We start from the raw sequence: 10,809 nt of genomic DNA, 5'->3' as shown, positions 1-10,809 counted from the left end.
TTCTGAATCCCCTCCAGGTTATCAGACTGGTCCATCCTCTGTTCTGAATCCCCTCCAGGTTATCAGACTGGTCCTGGTCCATCCTCTGTTCTGAATCCCCTCCAGGTTATCAGACTGGTCCTGGTCCATCCTCTGTTCTGAATCCCCTCCAGGTTATCAGACTGGTCCTGGTCCATCCTCTGTCCTGAATCCCCTCCAGGTTATCAGACTGGTCCATCCTCTGTTCTGAATCCCCTCCAGGTTATCAGACTGGTCCTGGTCCATCCTCTGTTCTGAATCCCCTCCAGGTTATCAGACTGGTCCATCCTCTGTTCTGAATCCCCTCCAGGTTATCAGACTGGTCCTGGTCCATCCTCTGTTCTGAATCCCCTCCAGGTTATCAGACTGGTCCTGGTCCATCCTCTGTTCTGAATCCCCTCCAGGTTATCAGACTGGTCCTGGTCCATCCTCTGTCCTGAATCCCCTCCAGGTTATCAGACTGGTCCTGGTCCATCCTCTGTTCTGAATCCCCTCCAGGTTATCAGACTGGTCCTGGTCCATCCTCTGTTCTGAATCCCCTCCAGGTTATCAGACTGGTCCTGGTCCATCCTCTGTTCTGAATCCCCTCCAGGTTATCAGACTGGTCCTGGTCCATCCTCTGTTCTGAATCCCCTCCAGGTTATCAGACTGGTCCATCCTCAGTTCTGAATCCCCTCCAGGTTATCAGACTGGTCCATCCTCTGTTCTGAATCCCCTCCAGGTTATCAGACTGGTCCTGGTCCATCCTCTGTTCTGAATCCCCTCCAGGTTATCAGACTGGTCCTGGTCCATCCTCTGTTCTGAATCCCCTCCAGGTTATCAGACTGGTCCTGGTCCATCCTCTGTTCTGAATCCCCTCCAGGTTATCAGACTGGTCCATCCTCTGTTCTGAATCCCCTCCAGGTTATCAGACTGGTCCTGGTCCATCCTCTGTTCTGAATCCCCTCCAGGTTATCAGACTGGTCCTGGTCCATCCTCTGTTCTGAATCCCCTCCAGGTTAATAGACTGGTCCTGGTCCATCCTCTGTTCTGAATCCTCTCCAGGTTATCAGACTGGTCCTGGTCCATCCTCTGTTCTGAATCCCCTCCAGGTTATCAGACTGGTCCTGGTCCATCCTCTGTCCTGAATCCCCTCCAGGTTATCAGACTGGTCCTGGTCCATCCTCTGTTCTGAATCCCCTCCAGGTTATCAGACTGGTCCTGGTCCATCCTCTGTTCTGAATCCCCTCCAGGTTATCAGACTGGTCCTGGTCCATCCTCTGTCCTGAATCCCCTCCAGGTTATCAGACTGGTCCATCCTCTGTTCTGAATCCCCTCCAGGTTATCAGACTGGTCCATCCTCTGTTCTGAATCCCCTCCAGGTTATCAGACTGGTCCTGGTCCATCCTCTGTTCTGAATCCCCTCCAGGTTATCAGACTGGTCCATCCTCTGTTCTGAATCCCCTCCAGGTTATCAGACTGGTCCTGGTCCATCCTCTGTTCTGAATCCCCTCCAGGTTATCAGACTGGTCCTGGTCCATCCTCTGTCCTGAATCCCCTCCAGGTTATCAGACTGGTCCTGGTCCATCCTCTGTTCTGAATCCCCTCCAGGTTATCAGACTGGTCCTGGTCCATCCTCTGTTCTGAATCCTCTCCAGGTTATCAGACTGGTCCTGGTCCATCCTCTGTTCTGAATCCCCTCCAGGTTATCAGACTGGTCCTGGTCCATCCTCTGTCCTGAATCCCCTCCAGGTTATCAGACTGGTCCTGGTCCATCCTCTGTTCTGAATCCCCTCCAGGTTATCAGACTGGTCCATCCTCTGTTCTGAATCCCCTCCAGGTTATCAGACTGGTCCATCCTCTGTCCTGAATCCCCTCCAGGTTATCAGACTGGTCCTGGTCCATCCTCTGTTCTGAATCCCCTCCAGGTTATCAGACTGGTCCTGGGTCCATCCTCTGTCCTGAATGCCCTCCAGGTTATCAGACTGGTCCATCCTCTGTTCTGAATCCCCTCCAGGTTATCAGACTGGTCCTGGTCCATCCTCTGTTCTGAATCCCCTCCAGGTTATCAGACTGGTCCTTGTCCATCCTCTGTTCTGAATCCCCTCCAGGTTATCAGACTGGTCCTGGTCCATCCTCTGTTCTGAATCCCCTCCAGGTTATCAGACTGGTCCATCCTCTGTTCTGAATCCCCTCCAGGTTATCAGACTGGTCCATCCTCTGTTCTGAATCCCCTCCAGGTTATCAGACTGGTCCTGGTCCATCCTCTGTTCTGAATCCCCTTCAGGTTATCAGACTGGTCCTGGTCCATCCTCTGTTCTGAATCCCCTCCAGGTTATCAGACTGGTCCATCCTCTGTTCTGAATCCCCTCCAGGTTATCAGACTGGTCCATCCTCTGTTCTGAATCCCCTCCAGGTTATCAGACTGGTCCTGGTCCATCCTCTGTTCTGAATCCCCTCCAGGTTATCAGACTGGTCCTGGGTCCATCCTCTGTCCTGAATCCCCTCCAGGTTATCAGACTGGTCCATCCTCTGTTCTGAATCCCCTCCAGGTTATCAGACTGGTCCATCCTCTGTTCTGAATCCCCTCCAGGTTATCAGACTGGTCCTGGTCCATCCTCTGTTCTGAATCCCCTCCAGGTTATCAGACTGGTCCTGGTCCATCCTCTGTTCTGAATCCCCTCCAGGTTGTCAGACTGGTCCATCCTCTGTTCTGAATCCCCTCCAGGTTATCAGACTGGTCCATCCTCTGTTCTGAATCCCCTCCAGGTTATCAGACTGGTCCTGGTCCATCCTCTGTCCTGAATCCCCTCCAGGTTATCAGACTGGTCCTGGTCCATCCTCTGTTCTGAATCCCCTCCAGGTTATCAGACTGGTCCTGGTCCATCCTCTGTTCTGAATCCCCTCCAGGTTATCAGACTGGTCCTGGTCCATCCTCTGTTCTGAATCCCCTCCAGGTTATCAGACTGGTCCTGGTCCATCCTCTGTCCTGAATCCCCTCCAGGTTATCAGACTGGTCCATCCTCTGTTCTGAATCCCCTCCAGGTTATCAGACTGGTCCTGGTCCATCCTCTGTTCTGAATCCCCTCCAGGTTATCAGACTGGTCCTGGTCCATCCTCTGTCCTGAATCCCCTCCAGGTTATCAGACTGGTCCATCCTCTGTTCTGAATCCCCTCCAGGTTATCAGACTGGTCCTGGTCCATCCTCTGTTCTGAATCCCCTCCAGGTTATCAGACTGGTCCTGGTCCATCCTCTGTCCTGAATCCCCTCCAGGTTATCAGACTGGTCCTGGTCCATCCTCTGTCCTGAATCCCCTCCAGGTTATCAGACTGGTCCATCCTCTGTTCTGAATCCCCTCCAGGTTATCAGACTGGTCCTGGTCCATCCTCTGTTCTGAATCCTCTCCAGGTTATCAGACTGGTCCTGGTCCATCCTCTGTCCTGAATCCCCTCCAGGTTATCAGACTGGTCCATCCTCTGTTCTGAATCCCCTCCAGGTTATCAGACTGGTCCTGGTCCATCCTCTGTTCTGAATCCCCTCCAGGTTATCAGACTGGTCCTGGTCCATCCTCTGTTCTGAATCCCCTCCAGGTTATCAGACTGGTCCTGGTCCATCCTCTGTTCTGAATCCCCTCCAGGTTATCAGACTGGTCCTGGTCCATCCTCTGTTCTGAATCCCCTCCAGGTTATCAGACTGGTCCTGGTCCATCCTCTGTCCTGAATCCCCTCCAGGTTATCAGACTGTCGGTCCATCCTCTGTTCTGAATCCCCTCCAGGTTATCAGACTGGTCCTGGTCCATCCTCTGTTCTGAATCCCCTCCAGGTTATCAGACTGGTCCATCCTCTGTTCTGAATCCCCTCCAGGTTATCAGACTGGTCCTGGTCCATCCTCTGTTCTGAATCCCCTCCAGGTTATCAGACTGGTCCTGGTCCATCCTCTGTTCTGAATCCCCTCCAGGTTATCAGACTGGTCCTGGTCCATCCTCTGTCCTGAATCCCCTCCAGGTTATCAGACTGGTCCATCCTCTGTTCTGAATCCCCTCCAGGTTATCAGACTGGTCCTGGTCCATCCTCTGTTCTGAATCCCCTCCAGGTTATCAGACTGGTCCTGGTCCATCCTCTGTTCTGAATCCCCTCCAGGTTATCAGACTGGTCCTATCCTCTGTTCTGAATCCCCTCCAGGTTATCAGACTGGTCCTGGTCCATCCTCTGTTCTGAATCCCCTCCAGGTTATCAGACTGGTCCTGGTCCATCCTCTGTCCTGAATCCCTCCAGGTTATCAGACTGGTCCATCCTCTGTTCTGAATCCCCTCCAGGTTATCAGACTGGTCCTGGTCCATCCTCTGTTCTGAATCCCCTCCAGGTTATCAGACTGGTCCTGGTCCATCCTCTGTCCTGAATCCCCTCCAGGTTATCAGACTGGTCCTGTCCATCCTCTGTTCTGAATCCCCTCCAGGTTATCAGACTGGTCCTGGTCCATCCTCTGTTCTGAATCCCCTCCAGGTTATCAGACTGGTCCTGGTCCATCCTCTGTCCTGAATCCCCTCCAGGTTATCAGACTGGTCCTGGTCCATCCTCTGTTCTGAATCCCCTCCAGGTTATCAGACTGGTCCTGCCATCCTCTGTTCTGAATCCCCTCCAGGTTATCAGACTGGTCCTGGTCCATCCTCTGTTCTGAATCCCCTCCAGGTTATCAGACTGGTCCTGGTCCATCCTCTGTTCTGAATCCCCTCCAGGTTATCAGACTGGTCCTGGTCCATCCTCTGTTCTGAATCCCCTCCAGGTTATCAGACTGGTCCTGGTCCATCCTCTGTTCTGAATCCCCTCCAGGTTATCAGACTGGTCCTGGTCCATCCTCTGTTCTGAATCCCCTCCAGGTTATCAGACTGGTCCGGCATCCTCTGTTCTGAATCCCCTCCAGGTTATCAGACTGGTCCTGGTCCATCCTCTGTTCTGAATCCCTCCAGGTTATCAGACTGGCGTCCATCCTCTGTTCTGAATCCCCTCCAGGTTATCAGACTGGTCCTGGTCCATCCTCTGTTCTGAATCCCCTCCAGGTTATCAGACTGGTCCTGGTCCATCCTCTGTTCTGAATCCCCTCCAGGTTATCAGACTGGTCCTGGTCCATCCTCTGTTCTGAATCCCCTCCAGGTTATCAGACTGGTCCTGGTCCATCCTCTGTTCTGAATCCCCTCCAGGTTATCAGACTGGTCCTGGTCCATCCTCTGTTCTGAATCCCCTCCAGGTTATCAGACTGGTCCTGGTCCATCCTCTGTTCTGAATCCCCTCCAGGTTATCAGACTGGTCCTGGTCCATCCTCTGTTCTGAATCCCCTCCAGGTTATCAGACTGGTCCTGGTCCATCCTCTGTTCTGAATCCCCTCCAGGTTATCAGACTGGTCCATCCTCTGTTCTGAATCCCCTCCAGGTTATCAGACTGGTCCTGGTCCATCCTCTGTTCTGAATCCCCTCCAGGTTATCAGACTGGTCCTGGTCCATCCTCTGTTCTGAATCCCCTCCAGGTTATCAGACTGGTCCTGGTCCATCCTCTGTTCTGAATCCCCTCCAGGTTATCAGACTGGTCCTGGTCCATCCTCTGTTCTGAATCCCCTCCAGGTTATCAGACTGGTCCTGTCCATCCTCTGTTCTGAATCCCCTCCAGGTTATCAGACTGGTCCTGTCCATCCTCTGTTCTGAATCCCCTCCAGGTTATCAGACTGGTCCTGGTCCATCCTCTGTTCTGAATCCCCTCCAGGTTATCAGACTGGTCCTGGTCCATCCTCTGTTCTGAATCCCCTCCAGGTTATCAGACTGGTCCTGGTCCATCCTCTGTTCTGAATCCCCTCCAGGTTATCAGACTGGTCCTGGTCCATCCTCTGTCCTGAATCCCCTCCAGGTTATCAGACTGGTCCTGGTCCATCCTCTGTTCTGAATCCCCTCCAGGTTATCAGACTGGTCCCATCCTCTGTTCTGAATCCCCTCCAGGTTATCAGACTGGTCCTGGTCCATCCTCTGTTCTGAATCCCCTCCAGGTTATCAGACTGGTCCTGGTCATCCTCTGTTCTGAATCCCCTCCAGGTTATCAGACTGGTCCTGGTCCATCCTCTGTTCTGAATCCCCTCCAGGTTATCAGACTGGTCCTGGTCCATCCTCTGTTCTGAATCCCCTCCAGGTTATCAGACTGGTCCTGTCCATCCTCTGTTCTGAATCCCCTCCAGGTTATCAGACTGGTCCTGGTCCATCCTCTGTTCTGAATCCCCTCCAGGTTATCAGACTGGTCCTGGTCCATCCTCTGTTCTGAATCCCCTCCAGGTTATCAGACTGGTCCTGGTCCATCCTCTGTCCTGAATCCCTCCAGGTTATCAGACTGGTCCTGGTCCATCCTCTGTTCTGAATCCCCTCCAGGTTATCAGACTGGTCCTGGTCCATCCTCTGTCCTGAATCCCCTCCAGGTTATCAGACTGGTCCTGGTCCATCCTCTGTTCTGAATCCCCTCCAGGTTATCAGACTGGTCCTGGTCCATCCTCTGTTCTGAATCCCCTCCAGGTTATCAGACTGGTCCTGGTCCATCCTCTGTCCTGAATCCCCTCCAGGTTATCAGACTGGTCCATCCTCTGTTCTGAATCCCCTCCAGGTTATCAGACTGGTCCTGGTCCATCCTCTGTCCTGAATCCCCCTCCAGGTTATCAGACTGGTCCTGGTCCATCCTCTGTTCTGAATCCCCTCCAGGTTATCAGACTGGTCCTGTCATCCTCTGTTCTGAATCCCCTCCAGGTTATCAGACTGGTCCTGGTCCATCCTCTGTTCTGAATCCCCTCCAGGTTATCAGACTGGTCCTGGTCCATCCTCTGTCCTGAATCCCCTCCAGGTTATCAGACTGGTCCTGGTCCATCCTCTGTTCTGAATCCCCTCCAGGTTATCAGACTGGTCCTGGTCCATCCTCTGTTCTGAATCCCCTCCAGGTTATCAGACTGGTCCTGGTCCATCCTCTGTTCTGAATCCTCTCCAGGTTATCAGACTGGTCCTGGTCCATCCTCTGTTCTGAATCCCCTCCAGGTTATCAGACTGGTCCTGGTCCATCCTCTGTTCTGAATCCCCTCCAGGTTATCAGACTGGTCCTGGTCCATCCTCTGTTCTGAATCCCCTCCAGGTTATCAGACTGGTCCTGGTCCATCCTCTGTTCTGAATCCCCTCCAGGTTATCAGACTGGTCCTGGTCCATCCTCTGTCCTGAATCCCCTCCAGGTTATCAGACTGGTCCATCCTCTGTTCTGAATCCCCTCCAGGTTATCAGACTGGTCCATCCTCTGTTCTGAATCCCCTCCAGGTTATCAGACTGGTCCTGGTCCATCCTCTGTTCTGAATCCCCTCCAGGTTATCAGACTGGTCCCATCCTCTGTTCTGAATCCCCTCCAGGTTATCAGACTGGTCCTGGTCCATCCTCTGTTCTGAATCCCCTCCAGGTTATCAGACTGGTCCTGGTCCATCCTCTGTCCTGAATCCCCTCCAGGTTATCAGACTGGTCCTGGTCCATCCTCTGTTCTGAATCCCCTCCAGGTTATCAGACTGGTCCTGGTCCATCCTCTGTTCTGAATCCCCTCCAGGTTATCAGACTGGTCCTGGTCCATCCTCTGTTCTGAATCCCCTCCAGGTTATCAGACTGGTCCTGGTCCATCCTCTGTCCTGAATCCCCTCCAGGTTATCAGACTGGTCCTGGTCCATCCTCTGTTCTGAATCCCCTCCAGGTTATCAGACTGGTCCATCCTCTGTTCTGAATCCCCTCCAGGTTATCAGACTGGTCCATCCTCTGTCCTGAATCCCCTCCAGGTTATCAGACTGGTCCTGGTCCATCCTCTGTTCTGAATCCCTCCAGGTTATCAGACTGGTCCTGGGTCCATCCTCTGTCCTGAATCCCCTCCAGGTTATCAGACTGGTCCATCCTCTGTTCTGAATCCCCTCCAGGTTATCAGACTGGTCCTGGTCCATCCTCTGTTCTGAATCCCTCCAGGTTATCAGACTGGTCCTTGTCCATCCTCTGTTCTGAATCCCCTCCAGGTTATCAGACTGGTCCTGGTCCATCCTCTGTTCTGAATCCCCTCCAGGTTATCAGACTGGTCCTGGTCCATCCTCTGTTCTGAATCCCCTCCAGGTTATCAGACTGGTCCATCCTCTGTTCTGAATCCCCTCCAGGTTATCAGACTGGTCCTGGTCCATCCTCTGTTCTGAATCCCTCCAGGTTATCAGACTGGTCCTGGTCCATCCTCTGTTCTGAATCCCCTCCAGGTTATCAGACTGGTCCCCCCCCTTGGTCCATCCTCTGTTCTGAATCCCCTCCAGGTTATCAGACTGGTCCTGGTCCATCCTCTGTTCTGAATCCCTCCAGGTTATCAGACTGGTCCTGGTCCATCCTCTGTTCTGAATCCCCTCCAGGTTATCAGACTGGTCCTGGTCCATCCTCTGTTCTGAATCCCCTCCAGGTTATCAGACTGGTCCTGGTCCATCCTCTGTTCTGAATCCCCTCCAGGTTATCAGACTGGTCCTGGTCCATCCTCTGTTCTGAATCCCCTCCAGGTTATCAGACTGGTCCTGGTCCATCCTCTGTTCTGAATCCCCTCCAGGTTATCAGACTGGTCCTGGTCCATCCTCTGTTCTGAATCCCCTCCAGGTTATCAGACTGGTCCTGGTCCATCCTCTGTTCTGAATCCCCTCCAGGTTATCAGACTGGTCCTTCCATCCTCTGTTCTGAATCCCCTCCAGGTTATCAGACTGGTCCTGGTCCATCCTCTGTTCTGAATCCCCTCCAGGTTATCAGACTGGTCCTGGTCCATCCTCTGTCCTGAATCCCCTCCAGGTTATCAGACTGGTCTGTCCATCCTCTGTTCTGAATCCTCCAGGTTATCAGACTGGTCCATCCTCTGTTCTGAATCCCCTCCAGGTTATCAGACTGGTCCTGGTCCATCCTCTGTTCTGAATCCTCTCCAGGTTATCAGACTGGTCCTGGTCCATCCTCTGTTCTGAATCCCCTCCAGGTTATCAGACTGGTCCTGGTCCATCCTCTGTTCTGAATCCTCCAGGTTATCAGACTGGTCCTGGTCCATCCTCTGTTCTGAATCCCCTCCAGGTTATCAGACTGGTCCTGGTCCATCCTCTGTCCTGAATCCCCTCCAGGTTATCAGACTGGTCCTGGTCCATCCTCTGTTCTGAATCCCCTCCAGGTTATCAGACTGGTCCTGGTCCATCCTCTGTTCTGAATCCCCTCCAGGTTATCAGACTGGTCCTGGTCCATCCTCTGTTCTGAATCCCCTCCAGGTTATCAGACTGGTCCTGGTCCATCCTCTGTTCTGAATCCCCTCCAGGTTATCAGACTGGTCCATCCTCTGTTCTGAATCCCTCCAGGTTATCAGACTGGTCCTGGTCCATCCTCTGTTCTGAATCCCCTCCAGGTTATCAGACTGGTCCTGGTCCATCCTCTGTTCTGAATCCCCTCCAGGTTATCAGACTGGTCCTGGTCCATCCTCTGTTCTGAATCCCCTCCAGGTTATCAGACTGGTCCTGGTCCATCCTCTGTTCTGAATCCCCTCCAGGTTATCAGACTGGTCCTGGTCCATCCTCTGTCCTGAATCCCCTCCAGGTTATCAGACTGGTCCCATCCTCTGTTCTGAATCCCCTCCAGGTTATCAGACTGGTCCTATCCTCTGTCCTGAATCCCCTCCAGGTTATCAGACTGGTCCTGGTCCATCCTCTGTTCTGAATCCCCTCCAGGTTATCAGACTGGTCCATCCTCTGTTCTGAATCCCCTCCAGGTTATCAGACTGGTCCTGGTCCATCCTCTGTTCTGAATCCCCTCCAGGTTATCAGACTGGTCCTGGTCCATCCTCTGTTCTGAATCCCCTCCAGGTTATCAGACTGGTCCTGGTCCATCCTCTGTTCTGAATCCCCTCCAGGTTATCAGACTGGTCCTGGTCCATCCTCTGTTCTGAATCCCCTCCAGGTTATCAGACTGGTCCTGGTCCATCCTCTGTTCTGAATCCCCTCCAGGTTATCAGACTGGTCCGTATCCTCTGTTCTGAATCCCTCCAGGTTATCAGACTGGTCCTGTATCCTCTGTTCTGAATCCCCTCCAGGTTATCAGACTGGTCCTGGTCCATCCTCTGTTCTGAATCCCCTCCAGGTTATCAGACTGGTCCTGGTCCATCCTCTGTTCTGAATCCCCTCCAGGTTATCAGACTGGTCCTGGTCCATCCTCTGTTCTGAATCCCCTCCAGGTTATCAGACTGGTCTCCATCCTCTGTTCTGAATCCCCTCCAGGTTATCAGACTGGTCCTGGTCCATCCTCTGTCCTGAATCCCCTCCAGGTTATCAGACTGGTCCTGGTCCATCCTCTGTTCTGAATCCCCTCCAGGTTATCAGACTGGTCCTGGTCCATCCTCTGTTCTGAATCCCCTCCAGGTTATCAGACTGGTCCTGGTCCATCCTCTGTTCTGAATCCCCTCCAGGTTATCAGACTGGTCCTGGTCCATCCTCTGTTCTGAATCCCCTCCAGGTTATCAGACTGGTCCTGGTCCATCCTCTGTCCTGAATCCCCTCCAGGTTATCAGACTGGTCCTGGTCCATCCTCTGTTCTGAATCCCCTCCAGGTTATCAGACTGGTCCTGGTCCATCCTCTGTTCTGAATCCCCTCCAGGTTATCAGACTGGTCCTGGTCCATCCTCTGTTCTGAATCCCCTCCAGGTTATCAGACTGGTCCTGGTCCATCCTCTGTCCTGAATCCCCTCCAGGTTATCAGACTGGTCCTGGTCCATCCTCTGTTCTGA

The sequence above is a fragment of the Salmo salar genome, unplaced genomic scaffold, assembly GCF_905237065.1.
Source record: "Salmo salar unplaced genomic scaffold, Ssal_v3.1, whole genome shotgun sequence".
Classification (NCBI taxonomy): Eukaryota; Metazoa; Chordata; class Actinopteri; order Salmoniformes; family Salmonidae; genus Salmo; species Salmo salar.
The sequence above is the reverse complement of the archived record's forward strand: the minus strand, read 5'-3'. Positions refer to the sequence as shown.